Source organism: Carassius gibelio, chromosome A6 (genome assembly GCF_023724105.1).
Source record: "Carassius gibelio isolate Cgi1373 ecotype wild population from Czech Republic chromosome A6, carGib1.2-hapl.c, whole genome shotgun sequence".
NCBI lineage: Eukaryota > Metazoa > Chordata > Actinopteri > Cypriniformes > Cyprinidae > Carassius > Carassius gibelio.
This window is the reverse complement of record NC_068376.1, coordinates 12144227-12164272: the sequence shown is the minus strand read 5'-3', so window position 1 is coordinate 12164272 and position 20046 is coordinate 12144227. Positions and strand designations below refer to the sequence as shown.

General features: G+C 36.0%; 1 long non-coding RNA gene across 3 annotated transcripts; it reads left to right on the top strand.

Moving 5' to 3' along the window:
* The first annotated feature begins 227 nt into the window (after positions 1 to 227).
* LOC128016235 (uncharacterized) lies at positions 228 to 19140 on the top strand. 3 transcript variants are annotated; one of them, XR_008184099.1, is made up of 4 exons: positions 228 to 336; positions 2718 to 2899; positions 7803 to 8069; positions 18898 to 19140. It is a non-coding gene; the product is annotated as an uncharacterized LOC128016235 (long non-coding RNA). The 3 variants fall into 3 exon arrangements; XR_008184100.1 differs by lacking the exon at positions 7803 to 8069 and adding an exon at positions 5427 to 5693; XR_008184098.1 differs by lacking the exon at positions 18898 to 19140 and adding an exon at positions 10948 to 13121 and having other exon boundaries at positions 7803 to 8004.
* Positions 19141 to 20046: the final 906 nt, after the last annotated feature.

Below are 20046 nucleotides of genomic sequence, written 5' to 3'. Positions count from 1 at the left end.
TCATCTTAAACCGTATCACAAGTATGCCAAAGTAACTTTTTAAAATAATCTTGAATATTTAATTAACAGCTTTATTGACAACGTTGGTCCCTGAGGCAAAGTTGTTCAGAATGAGGAGATTTATCAAATGATATGAAGATTTAGTGTTTTTGAGTGAATATATGAGCATTTACAAACAATTTGAGGCCATTTACCATATAAATCTTGTTTTTTGAGACATTTTCTACTGTTATAGCGCCACCTATGGTCTGATCTCCATGAAACTTTGCATGCTTGTTAAGAGTCACCTGTTACATGATTTCACTGAGTTTCATAAAGTTTTGAGTTTTCGTTTAGGTTTTATAGGCTTTGGTGTATGTTTGGCCACACCCCTTTTTCTATATTACCCCTTTATAGCTAACCAAAGGACAAAATTCAACATTTTTTTAATAATTATTGATCTACAGAGTCCACAGAATATTACTGCAGTGGTTTGGTTCCGATCGGACAAAAAACCTAGGACTAGTTCGCAAAAGTAGGTTTTTAACATATTTGTGAATAACAATTGAACGATTTGATTGACAGCAATGGTTCTTAAGGCAAAGTTGTGCATTATGAGGAGATCTATCAAATGATATGCATATTGTGTTGATATGTGAAACACCACGTGATTACAGAGCCATAAAACTCGTTAGCGCCAACTAGTGGCCGATTTCTTTCAAAATTCTTACAGACCTTAAGGTTCATGAGTCGAACGTACCCAGTGAGTTTCGTTCCGATCAACATCCGTTAACCCTTTCAAATAGGTGCTTAAAATTGTTTGGCAAATGGCGGCCATGTTTTTCGAGATATGCAAATGTCCTCATAGGTACTTGTGCCCCTTCAGACCAAGACACTGCATACCAATTTTCAAGTCGATCGAGCCAACGGTTCCCTAGTTATAGCCATTTATGTGTTTTTTCTATCTTATTGCGCCCCCAAGTGGCAGAGATGCGCAATTTTTTTTATTTTACCAAAAATTTAGCTCATACATTTGTGTACCGAGTTTGGTGAAGATATCTCATTCCGTTCAAGAGTTATAGTTAAAATAGCATTTGGCTAACGTTAGCATAGACGTTTTTTGGCGTACTGTTTCGCGTAAAAATTGAAATTTCAACTTTTTTTTGATAATTATTGATACTGAGTGTCCAGGGAATATTTATGAAGTGGTTTGGTTGCGATTGGTTAAAAATCCTAGGACTAGTTCGCAAAAGTAGGTTTCGGATATAGCTCGATTTTGCGAGAAAACGGTGCGTCGTAGACCCCAAAAAGGCGCCGTGCACTTTTGTTCGGGCTAACCCAAGGATTGCTATGATGCCATGTTTTTGAGTTTATGGCTAACGGTTTACGATTCACGGCCAAAAACGTCCAAAATTTTTGTTTTTTGCGCTATAGCGCCCCCGTTTGGCCGATTGGGCTGAGACTTTGATAAGTTCTCCCCAAAATGAGCTCTACGATCTGTCCAAATTTCAGCTCTCTAGGCCTTACGGTTTGGGCTGCACGTTCAGTTCTAGGGCGGAAGAATAATAATAATAATAATAATAATAATAAAAATCCTAACAATTACAATAGGGTTTCAGCACTGCGTGCTTGAACCCCTAATTAAAGCTGCAAGCAGCATTTTACCGGGGTTCAAGCAAATTAAGGCCTCTGAGGTGGTCAGAGCCAACCTGGATGCATGGATGACATTTAAACACATCCAAAATGGAGAACAGGCTAACAGACAGACACACACACTGAAAGTAAATGATTAGACTAATATATGTATACTCTATAAGCATATGCACACACACACACACACACACATTTTGTTGCAGATATAGGTATTTGAAATAAGTGATAGGCGACAGTAAACTTAGTCTTCTCTTTTTTAGAGTTTAGATGTCATTTTCAGGTTAAACTTTAATCATAATGTGGCAAAATTGTTAAAACTGATACATCTGTATGAACAAAATGGAAAACATCAATTCAATGAGATTTAAAATGTTATAACAGTTAATTTATTAATGTTGTGGCATGAATTCATAAAAACAGTACTAGCTGAATGACCCCATTAGTGGTCTTCTGCTGCCATCTAGTGGTTATAAATTGCATTTACTCAAACAACACTGTGTTTTTAAACATAACTGTTATAGTGTTGTTATTTTTCTTTTGCCCAATCTCTCTTAAATGTTGCATGCTTGTTTAGAATGAAATTATGCATTATTTTACACAGTTTTGATAATTTGTGGGCTTTCTGATTGTATTAATAGGCCTTTGTGTGCACTATGAAAAGAACATATTATTGCAATTGTTCAACATGTTTTTGATAATTATTGACCTTCAGAGTCTAGAGAATTGTACTTCAGTGGTTTTATTGATTTTCATCTTAAACTGTATCACAAGTATGCCAAAGTAACTTTTTTAAATAATCTTGAATATTTAATTAACAGCTTTATTGACAACATTGGTCCCAGAGGCAAAGTTGTTCAGAATGAGGAGATCTATCATATGATATGAAGATTTAGTGTTTTTGAGTGAATATATGAGCATTTTCAAACAATTTGAGGCCATTTACCATATAAATCTTGTGTTTTGAGACCTTTTCTACTGTTATAGCGCCACCTATGGTCTGATCTCCATGAAACTTTGCATGCTTGTTAAGAGTCACCTGATATATGATTTCTCGTAGTTTCATAAAATTTTGAGTTTTCGTTTAGGTTTTATAGGCTTTGGGGTATGTTTGGCCACACCCCTTTTTCTAAATTACCCCTTTACAGCTAACCAAAGGACAAAATTCAACATTTTTTTGATAATTATTGATCTAGAGAGTCCACAGAATATTACTGCAGTGGTTTGGTTCCGATTGGGCAAAAAACCTAGGACTAGTTCGCAAAAGTAGGTTTTAAACATATTTGTGAATAACAATTGAACGATTTGATTGACAGCAATGGTTCTTGAGGCAAAGTTGTCCATTATGAGGAGATCTATCAAATGATATGCATATTTCGTTGATATGTGAAAAACCACGTGATTACAGAGCCATAAAACTCGTTAGCGCCAACTAGTGGCCGATTTCTTTCAAAATTCTTACAGACCTTAAGGTTCATGAGTCGAACGTACCCAGCGAGTTTTGTTCCGATCAACATCCGTTAACCCTTTCAAATAGGTGCTTAAAATTGTTTGGCCAATGGCGGCCATGTTTTTTGAGATATGCAAATGTCCTCATAGGTACTTGTGCCCCTTCAGACCAAGACACTGCATACCAATTTTCAAGTCGATCGAGCCAACGGTTGCCTAGTTATAGCCATTTAAGTGTTTTTTCGATCTTATAGCGCCCCCAAGTGGCAGAGATGCGCAATTTTTTTTGTTTGACCAAAGATTGAGCTCATACATATGTGTACCAAGTTTGGTGAAGATATCTCATTCCGTTCAAGAGTTATAGCTAAAATAGCATTTGGCTAACTTTAGCATAGACACTTTTTGGTGTACTGTTTCGCGTAAGAATTGAAATTTCAACTTTTTTTTGATAATTATTGATATTGAGTGTCCAGGGAATATTTCTGAAGTGGTTTGATTCCAATTGGTTAAAAATCCTAAGACTAGTTCGCAAAAGTAGGTTTCGGATATAGCTCGATTTTGCGAGAAAACGGTGCGTCGTAGAGCAAAAAATGCAGCTGTGCACTTTTGTTCGGGCTAACCCAAGGATTGCAACGATGCCTTGTTTTTGAGTCTACGGCTAACGGTTTACGATCTGCGGCAAAAAATGTCCAAAATTTTAGTTTTTTGCGCTGTAGCGCCCCCGTTAGGTCGATTGGGCTAAGACTTTGATAAGTTCTCCCCAAAATGAGCTCTACGATCTGTCCAAATTTCAGCTCTCTAGGCCTTACGGTTTGGGCTGCACGTTCAGTTCTAGGGCGGAAGAATAATAATAATAATAAAAATCCTAACAATTACAAGAGGGTTTCAGCACTGCGTGCTTGAACCCCTAATAATAATAATAATAATAATAATAAAAATCCTAACAAATACAATAGGGTTTCAGCACTGCGTGCTTGAACCCCTAATAATAATTAAAGCTGCAAGCAGCATTTACCGGGGTTCAAGCACATTAAGGCCTCTGAGGTGGTCTGAGCCAACCTGGATGTTTGAATGACATTTAAACACATCCAAAATGGAGAACAGGCTAACAGACAGACACACACACTGAAAGTAAATGATTAGACTAATATATGTATACTCTATAAGCATATGCACACACACACACACACACACACACAGAAAGACACACATATACATGCACAAACATTTTGTTGCAGATATAGGTATTTGAAATAAGTGATAGGTGACAATAAACTTATTGCAAGTCTTCTCTTTTTAAGAGTTTAGATGTCATTTTCAGGTTAAACTGTAATCACAATGTGGCAAAATAGTAAAAACTGATATATCTGTAAGAACAAAATGGAAAACATTGACTCAATGAGATTTAAAATGTTATAACAGTTACATTTTTAATGTTTTGGGATGAATTCATGAATCCTTTCAACAGTACTGTTCATCTTTACTGAATGAGCCCATTAGTGGTCTTCCACTGCCATCTAGAGGTTATAAATTGCATTTACTCAAGCAACACTGTTTTTAAACATAACTGTTATAGTCTTGTTATTTTTTTTTGCCCAATCTCTCTTAAATTTTGCATGCTTGTTTAGAATGAAATTATGCATTGTTTTACACAGTTTTGATAATTTGTGGGCTTTCTGTTTGTATTAATAGGCCTTTGTGTACACTATGAAAAGAACATATTATAAAATTACTGGTTTATAGTTGTCCAAATGCAATTGTTCAACATGTTTTTGATAATTATTGACCTTCAGAGTCTACAGAATTGTACTTCAGTGGTTTTATTGATTTTCATCTTAAACCGTATCACAAGTATGCCAAAGTAACTTTTTAAAATAATCTTGAATATTTAATTAACAGCTTTATTGACAACATTGGTCCCAGAGGCAAAGTTGTTCAGAATGAGGAGATCTATCATATGATATGAAGATTTAGTGTTTTTGAGTGAATATATGAGCATTTTCAAACAATTTGGGGCCATTTACCATATAAATCTTGTGTTTTGAGACCTTTTCTACTGTTATAGCGCCACCTATGGTCTGATCTCCATGAAACTTTGCATGCTTGTTAAGAGTCACCTGATACATGATTTCACTGAGTTTCATACAGTTTTGAGTTTTCCTTTAGGTCTTATAGGCTTTGGGGTATGTTTGGCCACACCCCTTTTTCTAAATTACCCGGTTACAGCTAACCAAAGGACAAAATTCAACATTTTTTTAATAATTATTGATCTAGAGAGTCCACAGAATATTATTGCAGTGGTTTGGTTCCGATCGGGCAAAAAACCTAGGACTAGTTCGCAAAAGTAGGTTTTTAACATATTTGTGAATAACAATTGAACGATTTGATTGACAGCAATGGTTCTTGAGGCAAAGTTGTGCATTACGAGGAGATCTATCAAATGATATGCATATTGTGTTGATATGTGAAACACCACGTGATTACAGAGCCATAAAACTCGTTAGCGCCAACTAGTGGCCGATTTCTTTCAAAATTCTTACAGACCTTAAGGTTCATGAGTCGAACGTACCCAGCGAGTTTCGTTCCGATCAACATCCGTTAACCCTTTCAAATAGGTGCTTAAATTTGTTTGGCCAATGACGGCCATGTTTTTTGAGATATGCAAATGTCCTCATAAGTACTTGTGCCCCTTCAGACCAAGACACTGCATACCGATTTTCAAGTTGATCGAGCCAACGGTTGCCTAGTTATAGCAATTTATGTGTTTTTTCTATCTTATAGCGCCCCCAAGTGGCAGAGATGCGCAATTTTTTTGATTTGACCAAAGATTGAGCTCATACATATGTGTACCGAGTTTGGTGAAGATATCTCATTCCGTTCAAGAGTTATAGTCAAAATAGTATTTGGCTAACGTTAGCATAGACGCTTTTTGGCGTACTGTTTCGCGTAAGAATTGAAATTTCAACTTTTTTTTAATAATTATTGATATTGAGTGTCCAGGGAATATTTCTGAAGTGGTTTGGTTCTGATTGGTTGAAAATCCTAGGACTAGTTCGCAAAAGTAGGTTTCGGATATAGCTCGATTTTGCGAGAAAACGGTGCGTCGTAGACCCCAAAAAGGCGCCGTGCACTTTTGTTCGGGCTAACCCAAGGATTGCAACAATGCCATGTTTTTGAGTCTATGGCTAACGGTATACGATTTACGGCCAAAAATGTCCAAAATTTTTGCTTTTTGCGCTGTAGCGCCCCCGTTAGGCCGATTGGGCTGAGACTTTGATAAGTTCTCCCCAAATTGAGCTCTACGATCTGTCCAAATTTCAGCTCTCTAGGCCTTACGGTTTGGGCTGCACGTTCAGTTCTAGGGCAGAAGAATAATAATAATAATAATTAAAGCTGCAAGCAGCATTTTACCGGGGTTCAAGCATTTAAGGCATCTGAGGTGGTCAGAGCCAACCTGGATGTTTGGATGACATTTAAACACATCCAAAATGGAGAACAGGTTAACAGACAGACACACACACTGAAAGTAAATGATTAGACTAATATATGTATACTCTATAAGCATATGCACACACACACACACAAAGACACACATATACATGCACAAACATTTTGTTGCAGATATAGGTATTTGAAATAAGTGATAGGTGACATAAAATTATTGCAAGTCTTCTCTTTTTCAGAGTTTAGATGTCATTTTCAGGTTAAACTGTAATCATAATGTGGCAAAATTGTAAAAACTGATACATCTGTATAAACAAAATGGAAAACATCAATTCAATGAGATTTAAAATGTTATAACAGTTAATTTATTAATGTTTTGGCATGAATTCATGAAAACAGTACTGTTTAACTAGCTGAATGAGCCCATTAGTGGTCTTCCGCTGCCATCTAGTGGTTATAAATTGCATTTACTCAAACAACACTGTGTTTTAAAACATAACTGTTATAGTGTTGTAATTTTTTTTTGCCCAATCTCTCTTAAATTTTGCATGCTTGTTTAGAATGAAATCATGCATTATTTTACACAGTTTTGATAATTTGTGGGCTTTCTGTTTGTATTAATAGGCCTTTGTGTACACTATGCAAATAACATATTATAAAATTACTGGTTTATAGTTGTCCAAATGCAATTGTTCAACATGTTTTTGATAATTATTGACCTTCAGAGTCTAGAGAATTGTACTTCAGTGGTTTTATTGATTTTCAGCTTATACCTTATCACTAGTTTGCCAAAGTAACTTTTTCAAATAATATTGAATATTTAATTAACAGCTTTATTGACAACATTGGTCCTAGAGGCAAAGTTGTTCAGAATGAGGAGTTTTATCATATGATTTGAAGATCTAGTGTTTTTGAGTGAATATATGAGCATTTTCAAACAATTTGAGGCCATTTACCATCTAAATCTTATGTTTTGAGACCTTTTCTACTGTTATAGCGCCACCTATGGTCTGATCTCCATGAAACTTTGCATGCTTGTTAAGAGTCACCTGATACATGATTTCACTGAGTTTCATACAGTTTTGAGTTTTCCTTTAGGTTTTATAGGCTTTGGGGTATGTTTGGCCACACCCCTTTTTCTAAATTACCCGGTTACAGCTAACCAAAGGACAAAATTCAACATTTTTTTAATAATTATTGATCTAGAGAGTCCACAGAATATTACTGCAGTGGTTTGGTTCCGATCGGGCAAAAAACCTAGGACTAGTTCGCAAAAGTAGGTTTTTAACATATTTGTGAATAACAATTGAACGATTTGATTGACAGCAATGGTTCTTGAGGCAAAGTTGTGCATTACGAGGAGATCTATCAAATGATATGCATATTGTGTTGATATGTGAAACACCACGTGATTACAGAGCCATAAAACTCGTTAGCGCCAACTAGTGGCCGATTTCTTTCAAAATTCTTACAGACCTTAAGGTTCATGAGTCGAACGTACCCAGCGAGTTTCGTTCCGATCAACATCCGTTAACCCTTTCAAATAGGTGCTTAAATTTGTTTGGCCAATGACGGCCATGTTTTTTGAGATATGCAAATGTCCTCATAAGTACTTGTGCCCCTTCAGACCAAGACACTGCATACCGATTTTCAAGTTGATCGAGCCAACGGTTGCCTAGTTATAGCAATTTATGTGTTTTTTCTATCTTATAGCGCCCCCAAGTGGCAGAGATGCGCAATTGTTTTGATTTGACCAAAGATTGAGCTCATACATATGTGTACCGAGTTTGGTGAAGATATCTCATTCCGTTCAAGAGTTATAGTCAAAATAGTATTTGGCTAACGTTAGCATAGACGCTTTTTGCCGTACTGTTTCGCGTAAGAATTGAAATTTCAACTTTTTTTTAATAATTATTGATATTGAGTGTCCAGGGAATATTTATGAAGTGGTTTGGTTCTGATTGGTTGAAAATCCTAGGACTAGTTCGCAAAAGTAGGTTTCGGATATAGCTCGATTTTGCGAGAAAACGGTGCGTCGTAGACCCCAAAAAGGCGCCGTGCACTTTTGTTCGGGCTAACCCAAGGATTGCAACAATGCCATGTTTTTGAGTCTATGGCTAACGGTATACGATTTACGGCCAAAAATGTCCAAAATTTTTGCTTTTTGCGCTGTAGCGCCCCCGTTAGGCCGATTGGGCTGAGACTTTGATAAGTTCTCCCCAAATTGAGCTCTACGATCTGTCCAAATTTCAGCTCTCTAGGCCTTACGGTTTGGGCTGCCCGTTCAGTTTTAGGGCAGAAGAATAATAATAATAATAATAATAATAATAATAATAATAATAATAATAAAAATCCTAACAAATACAATAGGGTTTCAGCACTGCGTGCTTGAACCCCTAATAATAATAATAATTAAAGCTGCAAGCAGCATTTACGGGGTTCAAGCATTTAAGGCATCTGAGGTGGTCTGAGCCAAGCTGGATGCATGGATGACAGTTAAACACATCCAAAATGGAGAACAGGCTAACAGACAGACACACACACTGAAATTCACTGATTAAACTAATATATTAATACTCTATAAGCATATGCACACACACACACACACACACATATACATGCACAAACATGTTGTTGCAGATATAGGTATCTGAAATAAGTGATAGGTGACAATAAACTTATTGCAAGTCTTCTCTTTTTAAGAGTTTAGATGTCATTTTCAGGTTAAACTGTAATCATAATGTGGAAAAATTGTAAAAACTGATACATCTGTATGAACCAAATGGAAAACATCAATTCAATGAGATTTAAAATGTTATAACAGTTACATTTTTAATGTTTTGGGATGAATTCATGAATCCTTTCAACAGTACTGTTCAACTTAACTGAATGAGCCCATTAGTGGTCTTCCGCTGCCATCTAGAGGTTATAAATTGCATTTACTCAAACAACAGTGTTTTTAAACATAACTGTTATAGTGTTATTTTTTTTGCCCAATCTCTCTTAAATTTTGCATGCTTGTTAAGAATGAAATTATGCATTATTTTACACAGTTTTGATAATTTGTGGGCTTTCTGTTTGTATTAATAGGCCTTTGTGTACACTATGCAAATAACATATTATAAAATCAGTGGTTTATAGTTGTCCAAATGCAATTGTTCAGCGTTTTTGATAATTATTGACCTTCAGAGTCTACAGAATTGTACTTCAGTGGTTTTATTGATTTTCAGCTTAAAGCCTTGGAATACTTTGCCAAAGTAACTTTTTAAAATAATCTTGAATATTTAATTAACAGATTTATTGACAAAATTGGTCCCAGAGGCAAAGTTTTTCAGAATGAGGAGATCTATCATATGATATGAAGATTTAGTGTTTTTGAGTGAATATATGAGCATTTTCAAACAATTTGAGGCCATTTACCATATAAATCTTGTCTTTTGAGACCTTTTCTACTGTTATAGCGCCACCTATAGTCCGATCTCCATGAAACTTTGCATGCTTGTTAAGAGTCACCTTTTACATGATTTCACCAATTTTCATAAAGTTTAGAGTTTTTGTTTACGTTTTATAGGCTTTGGGGTATGTTTGGCCACACCCCTTTTCTTAATTACCCCTTTACAGCTAACCAAAGTACAAAATTCAACATTTTTTTGATAATTATTGATCTAGAGAGTCCACAGAATATTACTGCAGTAGTTTGGTTCCGATCAGACAAAAAACCTAGGACTAGTTCGCAAAAGTAGCTTTTTAACATATTTGTGAATAACAATTGAACGATTTGATTGACAGCAATGGTTCTTGAGGCGAAGTTGTGCATTATGAGGAGATCTATCATATGATATTAAGATCTAGTGTTTGTTTGAATGTATGAACATGTCCTACAAATTGTGATCATTTTCTATTGAAAATGTGTGTTTTTGAGGCTTTTTCAACTGTTATAGCGCCATCTATGGTCCGATCTCCATGAAACATTGCATGCTTGTTAAGAGTCACCTGTTACATGTTTTCACCAAGTTTCATAAAGTTTTGAGTTTTCCTTTAGGTTTTATAGGCTTTGGGGTATGTTTGGCCACACCCCTTTTCTTAATTACCCCTTTAACGCTAACCAAAGTACAAAATTCAACATTTTTTTGATAATTATTGATCTAGAGAGTCCACAGATTATTACTGCAGTGGTTTGGTTCCGATCGGACAAAAATCCTATGACTAGTTCGCAAAAGTAGGTTTTTAACATATTTGTGAATAATTAATGAACGATTTGATTGACAGCAATGGTTCTTGAGGCAAAGTTGTGCATTATGAGGAGATCTATCAAATGATATGGATATTGTGTTGATATGTGAAACACCACGTGATTACAAAGCCATAAAACTCGTTAGCGCCAACTAGTGTCCGATTTCTTTCAAAATTCTTACAGACCTTAAGGTTCATGAGTCGAACGTACCCAGTGAGTTTCGTTCCGATCAACATCCGTTAACCCTTTCAAATAGGTGCTTAAAATTGTTTGGCCAATGGCGGCCATGTTTTTTGAGATATGCAAATGTCCTCATAGGTACTTGTGCCCCTTCAGACCAAGACACTGCATACCAATTTTCAAGTCGATCGAGCCAACGGTTGCCTAGTTATAGACATCTATGTGTTTTTTCTATCTTATTGCGCCCCCAAGTGGCAGAGATGCGCAATTTTTTTTATTTGACCAAAGATTGAGCTCATACATATGTGTACCATGTTTGGTGAAGATATCTCATTTCATTAATGAGTTATAGCCTGTTGCGTAAAATTGGTCCTCGACTTTCGAATGTTTTGGCATCCCATTACGACAGTGAGTCGAAATTTCTACTTTTTTTTGATAATTATTGATATTCACTGGACAGAGAACATTTCTGCAGTGGTTTGGTTCAGATTGGGTGAAAAACCTAGGACTAGTTCGCAAAAGTAGGTTTTGGACATACGTCAAATTTGCGAAAAAATGAGGCCTCCTAGACCCAAAATCAGAGTGACCGTTTATAATTTCGCATGACCCACGGATTCCAGAAATGTTAAATTTTTGGCTCTATCACAAGCGGTTTAGGAGCTATTAGCAAAAACGCATTTTTGATCACTGTAGCGCCCCCCACTGGCCGATTGGGCCGGATCTTTGCGCCTGAGTAGCGAGCAAGACTACTACCTTTTGACCAAGTTTCAGCTCTCTAGGCCTTACGGTTTGGGCTGCCCGTTCAGTTTTAAGGCGGAAAAATAATAATAATAATAATAAAAATCCTAACAATTACAATAGGGTTTCAGCACTGCGTGCTTGAACCCCTAATAATAATTAAAGCTGCAAGCAGCATTTTACCGGGGTTCAAGCACATTAAGGCCTCTGAGGTGGTCAGAGCCAACCTGGATGTTTGGATGACATTTAAACACATCCAAAATGGAGAACAGGCTAACAGACAGACACACACACTGAAAGCAAATGATTAGACTAATATATGTATACTCTATAAGCATATGCACACACACACACACACACAAAGACAAAGACACACATTTACATGCACACACATTTTGTTGCAGATATAGGTATTTGAAATAAGTGATAGGTGACAATAAACTTATTGCAAGTCTTCTCTTTTTAAGAGTTTAGATGTCATGTTCAGGTTAAACTGTAATCATAATGTGGCAAAATTGTAAAAACTGATATATCTGTATGAACAAAATGGAAAACATTGACTCAATGAGATTTAAAATGTTATAACAGTTAATTTTTTAATGTTTTGGCATGAATTCATGAATCCTTTCAACAGTACTGTTCAACTTTGCTGAATGAGCCCATTAGTCGTCTTCCGCTGCCATCTAGTGGTTATAAATTGCATTTACTCAAGCAACATTGTGTTTTTAAACATAACTGTTATAGTGTTTTTTTTTTTGTTTTTTGTTTTTTTTTTTGTTGCCCAATCTCTCTTAAATTTTGCATGCTTGTTTAAAATGAAATTATGCATTATTTTACACAGTTTTGATAATTTGTGGGCTTTCTGTTTGTATTAATAGGCCTTACACTATGAAAAGAACATATTATAAAATTACTGGTTTATAGTTGTCCAAATGCAATTGTTCAACATGTTTTTCATAATTATTGACCTTCAGTGTCTAGAGAATTGTACTTCAGTGGTTTTATTTATTTTCAGCTTATACCTTATCACTAGTTTACCAAAGTAACTTTTTCAATTAATCTTGAATATTTAATTAACAGCTTTATTGACAACGTTAGACCCAGAGGCAAAGTTGTTCAGAATGAGGAGATTTATCAAATGATATGAAGATTTAGTGTTTTTGAGTGAATATATGAGCATTTTCAAACAATTTGAGGCCATTTACCATATAAATCTTGTGCTTTGAGACCTTTTCTACTGTTATAGCGCCACCTATGGTCTGATCTCCATGAAACTTTGCATGCTTGTTAAGAGTCACCTGTTACATGACTTCACCTAGTTTCATAAAGTTTCGAGATTTTGTTTAGGTTTTATAGGCTTTGGGGTATGTTTGGCCACACCCCTTTTCTAAAATTACCTCTTTAAAGCTAACCAAAGGACAAAATTCAACATTTTTTTGATAATTATTGATCTAGAGAGTCCACAGAATATTACTGCAGTGGTTTGGTTCCGATCGGGCAAAAAACCTAGGACTAGTTTGCAAAAGTAGGTTTTTAACATATTTGTGAATAACAATTGAACGATTTGATTGACAGCAATGGTTCTTGAGGCAAAGTTGTGCATTATGAGGAGATCTATCAAATGATATGCATATTGTGTTGATATGTGAAACACTACGTGATTACAGAGCCATAAAACTCGTTAGCGCCAACTAGTGGCCGATTTCTTTCAAAATTCTTACAGACCTTAAGGTTCATGAGTCGAACGTACTCAGTGAGTTTCGTTCCAATCAACATCCGTTAACCCTTTCAAATAGGTGCTTAAAATTGTTTGGCCAATGGCGGCCATGCTTTTTGAGATATGCAAATGTCCTCATAGGTACTTGTGCCCCTTCAGACCAAGACATTGCATACCAATTTTCAAGTCGATCGAGCGAACGGTAGCTTAGTTATAGCAATTTATGTGTTTTTTCTATCTTATAGCGCCCCCAAGTGGCAGAGATGCGCAATTTTTTTTATTTGACCAAAGATTGAGCTCATACATATGTATACCGAGTTTGGTGAAGATATCTCTTTCCGTTCAAGAGTTATAGTTAAAATAGCATTTGGCTAACGTTAGCATAGACGCTTTTTGGTGGACTGTTTCGCGTAACAATTGAAATTTCAACTTTTTTTTGATAATTATTGATATTGAGTGTCCAGGGAATATTTATGAAGTGGTTTGGTTCTGATTGGTTGAAAATCCTAGGACTAGTTCGCAAAAGTAGGTTTCGGATATAGCTCGATTTTGCGAGAAAACGGTGCGTCGTAGACCCCAAAAAGGCACCATACACTTTTGTTCGGGCTAACCCAAGGATTGCAACGATGCCATGTTTTTGAGTCTATGGCTAACGGTTTACGATTTATGGGCCAAAATGTCAATTTTTTTTTGTTTTTTGCGCTGTAGCGCCCCCGTTTGGCCGATTGGGGTGAGACTTTGTCAGAATGTCCCCTCGGGGAGCTCTACATTCTGGCCAAGTTTCAGCTCTCTAGGCCTTACGGTTTGGTCTGCACGATCAGTTTTAGCGGAGAAAAATAATAATAATAAAAAAAATCCTTACAATTACAATAGGGTTTCAGCACTGCGTGCTTGAACCCCTAATAATAATAATAATAAAAATCCTAACAAATACAATAGGGTTTCAGCACTGCGTGCTTGAACCCCTAATAATAAAAATCCTAACAATTACAATAGGGTTTCAGCACTGCGTGCTTGAACCCCTAATAAAAATCCTAACAAATACAATAGGGTTTCAGCACTGCGTGCTTGAACCCCTAATTAAAGCTGCAAGCAGCATTTACGGGGTTCAAGCACATTAAGGCCTCTGAGGTGGTCTGAGCCAACCTGGATGTACGGATGACAGTTAAACACATCCAAAACGGAGAATAGGCTGACAGACAGACACACGCACTGAAATTAAATGATTAAACTAGTTTTAAGAGTTTGGATGTCATTTTCAGGTTTCACTGTAATCATAATGTGGCAAAATTTTAAAAACTGGTAAGTCTGTATGAACAAAATGGAAAACTTTAACTCAGTGAGATTTAAAATGTTGTAACAGTGTTTTTTTTTTTTTTTATTGTTTAGGCATGAATTCATAAATCTTCTCAAAAGTACTGTTTCAATTTGCTGAATGAGCCCATTAGTGGTCTTCCGCTGCCATCTAGTGGTTGCAGTTACTCAAACAACACTGTTTTTAAACATAACTGTTATAGTGTAAAGTTTTTTGCCCAATCTCTGTTAAATTTTGCATGCTTGTTTAGAATGAAATTAGGCTTTATTTTACACAGTTTTGATAGTTTGTGGGCTTTCTGTTTGTATAAATAGGCCTTTGTGTACACTGTGAAAAGAACATATTATACAATCACTGGTTTATAGTTGTCCAAATGCAATTTTTCAACATGTTTTTCATTATTATTGACCTTCAGAGTCTAGAGAATTGTACTTCAGTGGTTTTATTGATTTTCAGCTTAAAGCCTTGGACTACTTTGCCAAAGTAACTTCTTTAAATAATCTTCAATATTTAATTAACAGCTTTATTGACAACATTGGTCCCAAAAGTTGTTCAGAATGAGGAGATCTATCATATGATATGAAGATCTAGTGTTTATGTGAATATATGAGCATTTTCAGACAATTTGAGGCCATTTACCATATCAATCTTATGTTTTGAGACCTTTTCTACTGTCATAGCGCCACCTGTGGTCCGATCTCCATGAAAATTTGCATGCTTGTTAAGAGTCACCTGTTACATGTTTTCACCAAGTTTCATAAAGTTTTGAGTTTTCGTTTAGGTTTTATATGCTTTTGGGTATTTTGGTCACGCCCCTTTTCTAATTTAGCCAGTTAAAGCTAACCAAAGGACAAAATTCAACATTTTTTTGATAATTATTGATCTAGAGAGTCCAGAGAAAATTACTGCAGTGGTTTGGTTTCGATCGGGTAAAAAATCTGGGACTAGTTCGCAAAAGTAAGTTTTTAACATATTTGTGAATAACAATTGAACGATTTGATTGACATCTTCGCTCCTTGAGGCAAAGTTGTTCACAAAGAGGAGATCTATCATATGATATGAAGATCTAGTGTTTGTGTGAATGTATGAACATGTCCTACAAATTGTGATCATTTTCTATTGAAAATGTTTGTTTTTGAGGCTTTTTCAACTGTTATAGCGCCACCTATGATCCGATCTCCATGAAACTTTGCATGCTTGTTAAGAGTCACCTGATACATGATTCCACGAAGTTTCATAAAGTTTTGAGTTTTCGTTTAGGTTTTATAGGCTTTGGGGTATGTTTGGCCACACCCCTTTTACTAAATTACCCCTTTACAGCTAACCAAAGGACAAAATTCAACATTTTTTTGATAATTATTGATCTAGAGAGTCCACAGAATATTACTGCAGTGGTTTGGTTCCGATCGGACAAAAAACCTAGGACTAGTTCGTAAAAGTAGGTTTTTAACATATTTGTGAATAACATTTGAACAATTTGATTGACAGCAATGGTTCTTGAGGCAAAGTTGTGCATTATGAGGAGATCTATCAAATGATATGCATATTTCGTTGATATGTGAAACACCACGTGATTACAGAGCCATAAAACTCGTTAGCGCCAACTAGTGGCCGATTTCTTTCAAAATTCTTACAGACCTTAAGGTTCATGAGTTGAACGTACCCAGCGAGTTTTGTTCCGATCAACATCCGTTAACCCTTTCAAATAGGTGCTTAAAATTGTTTGGCCAATGGCGGCCATGTTTTTTTGAGATATGCAAATGTCCTCATAGGTACTTGTGCCCCTTCAGACCAAGACACTGCATACCAATTTTCAAGTCGATCGAGCCAACGGTTGCCTAGTTATAGCCATTTATGTGTTTTTTCAATCTTATAGCGCCCCCAAGTGGCAGAGATACGCAATTTTTTTTTGTATGACCAAAGATTGAGCTCATACATATGTGTACCAAGTTTGGTGAAGATATCTCATTCCGTTCAAGAGTTATAGCTAAAATAGCATTTGGCTAACGTTAGCATAGACGCTTTTTGGTGTACTGTTTCGCGTAAGAATTGAAATTTCAACTTTTTTTTGATAATTATTGATATTGAGTGTCCAGGGAATATTTCTGAAGTGGTTTGATTCCGATTGGTTAAAAATCCTAAGACTAGTTCGCAAAAGTAGGTTTCGGATATAGCTCGATTTTGCGAGAAAACGGTGCGTCGTAGAGCAAAAAATGCAGCTGTGCACTTTTGTTCAGGCTAACCCAAGGATTGCAACGATGCCTTGTTTTTGAGTCTACGGCTAACGGTTTACGATCTGTGGCCAAAAATGTCCAAAATTTTAGTTTTTTGCGCTGTAGCGCCCCCGTTAGGCCGATTGGGCTAAGACTTTGATAAGTTCTCCCCAAAATGAGCTCTACGATCTGTCCAAATTTCAGCTCTCTAGGCCTTACGGTTTGGGCTGCACGTTCAGTTCTAGGGCGGAAGAATAATAATAATAATAAAAATCCTAACAATTACAAGAGGGTTTCAGCACTGCGTGCTTGAACCCCTAATAAAAATCCTAACAATTACAAGAGGGTTTCAGCACTGCGTGCTTGAACCCCTAATTAAAGCTGCAAGCAGCATTTTACCGGGGTTCAAGCATTTAAGGCATCTGAGGTGGTCAGAGCCAACCTGGATGTTTGGATGACATTTAAACACATCCAAAATGGAGAACAGGTTAACAGACAGACACACACACTGAAAGTAAATGATTAGACTAATATATGTATACTCTATAAGCATATGCACACACACACACACAAAGACACACATATACATGCACAAACATTTTGTTGCAGATATAGGTATTTGAAATAAGTGATAGGTGACATAAAATTATTGCAAGTCTTCTCTTTTCAGAGTTTAGATGTCATTTTCAGGTTAAACTGTAATCATAATGTGGCAAAATTGTAAAAACTGATACATCTGTATAAACTAAATGGAAAACATCAATTCAATGAGATTTAAAATGTTATAACGGTTAATTTATTAATGTTTTGGCATGAATTCATGAAAACAGTACTGTTTAACTAGCTGAATGAGCCCATTAGTGGTATTCCGCTGCCATCTAGTGGTTATAAATTGCATTTACTCAAACAACACTGTGTTTTAAAACATAACTGTTAAAGTGTTGTAATTTATTTTTGCCCAATCTCTCTTAAATTTTGCATGCTTGTTTAGAATGAAATCATGCATTATTTTACACAGTTTTGATAATTTGTGGGCTTTCTGTTTGTATAAATAGGCCTTTGTGTACACTATGCAAATAACATATTATAAAATTATTGGTTTATAGTTTCCCAAATGCAATTGTTCAACATGTTTTTGATAATTATTGACCTTCAGAGTCTAGAGAATTGTACTTCAGTGGTTTTATTGATTTTCATCTTAAACTGTATCACAAGTATGCCAAAGAAACTTTTTAAAATAATCTTGAATATTTAATTAACAGCTTTATTGACAACATTGGTCCCAGAGGCAAAGTTGTTCAGAATGAGGAGATTTATCATATGATATGAAGATTTAGTGTTTTTGAGTGAATATATGAACATTTTCAAACAATTTGAGGCCATTTACCATATAAATCTTGTGTTTTGAGACCTTTTCTACTGTTATAGCGCCACCTATGGTCTGATCTCCATAAAACTTTGCATGCTTGTTAAGAGTCACCTGTTACATGATTTCACTGAGTTTCATAAAGTTTTGAGTTTTCCTTTAGGTTTTATAGGCTTTGGGGTATGTTTGGCCACACCCCTTTTTCTAAATTACCCCGTTACAGCTAACCAAAAGACAAAATTCAACATTTTATTAATAATTATTGATCTAGAGAGTACACAGAATATTACTGCAGTGGTTTGGTTCCGACCGGGCAAAAAACCTAGGACTAGTTCGCAAAAGTAGGTTTTTAACATATTTGTGAATAACAATTGAACGATTTGATTGACAGCAATGGTTCTTGAGGCAAAGTTGTGCATTACGAGGAGATCTATCAAATGATATGCATATAGTGTTGATATGTGAAACACCACGTGATTACAGAGCCATAAAACTCGTTAGCGCCAACTAGTGGCCGATTTCTTTCAAAATTCTTACAGACCTTAAGGTTCATGAGTCGAACGTACCCAGCGAGTTTCATTCCGATCAACATCCGTTAACCCTTTCAAATAGGTGCTTAAATTTGTTTGGCCAATGGCGGCCATGTTTTTTGAGATATGCAAATGTCCTCATAGGTACTTGTGCCCCTTCAGACCAAGACACTGCATACCGATTTTCAAGTCGATCGAGCCAACGGTTGCCTAGTTATAGCAATTTATGTGTTTTTTCTATCTTATAGCGCCCCCAAGTGGCAGAGATGTGCAATTTTTTTGATTTGACCAAAGATTGAGCTCATACATATGTGTACCGAGTTTGGTGAAGATTTCTCATTCCGTTCAAGAGTTATAGTCAAAATAGCATTTGGCTAACGTTAGCATAGACGCTTTTTGGTGTACTGTTTCGCGTAAGAATTGAAATTTCAACTTTTTTTCGATAATTATTGATATTGAGTGTCCAGGGAATATTTATGAATTGGTTTGGTTCTGATTGGTTGAAAATCCTAGGACTAGTTCGCAAAAGTAGGTTTCGGATATAGCTCGATTTTGCGAGAAAACGGTGCGTCGTAGACCCCAAAAAGGCGCCATGCACTTTTGTTCGGGCTAACCCAAGGATTGCAACAATGCCATGTTTTTGAGTCTATGGCTAACGGTTTACGATTTACGGCCAAAAATGTCAAAAATTTTATTTTTTTGCGCTGTAGCGCCCCCGTTAGGCCGATTGGGTCGAGACTCGGTATCTGACAAGAAGGCCGGACTACTACATTCTGACCAAATTTCAGCTTTCTAGGCCTTACGGTTTGGGCTGCACGAACAGTTTGAGTGGAGAATAATAATAATAATAATAATAATAATAATAATAATTAAAGCTGCAAGCAGCATTTTACGGGGTTCAAGCATTTAAGGCCTCTGAGGTGGTCTTGGCTAACCTGGATGCATGGATGACAGTTAAAGACATCCAAAATGAAGAATAGGCTGGCAGACAGACACAAACACTGAAATTAAATGATTAAACTAGTTTTTAACAGTTTAGATGTCATTTTCAGGTTAAACTGTAATCACAATGTGGCAAAATTGTAAAAACTGATATATCTGTATGAACAAAATGGAAAACATTGACTCAATGAGATTTAAAATGTTATAACAGTTAATTTTTTTTATGTTTTGGCATGAATTAATGAATCCTTTCAACAGTACTGTTCAACTTTGCTGAATGAGCCCATTA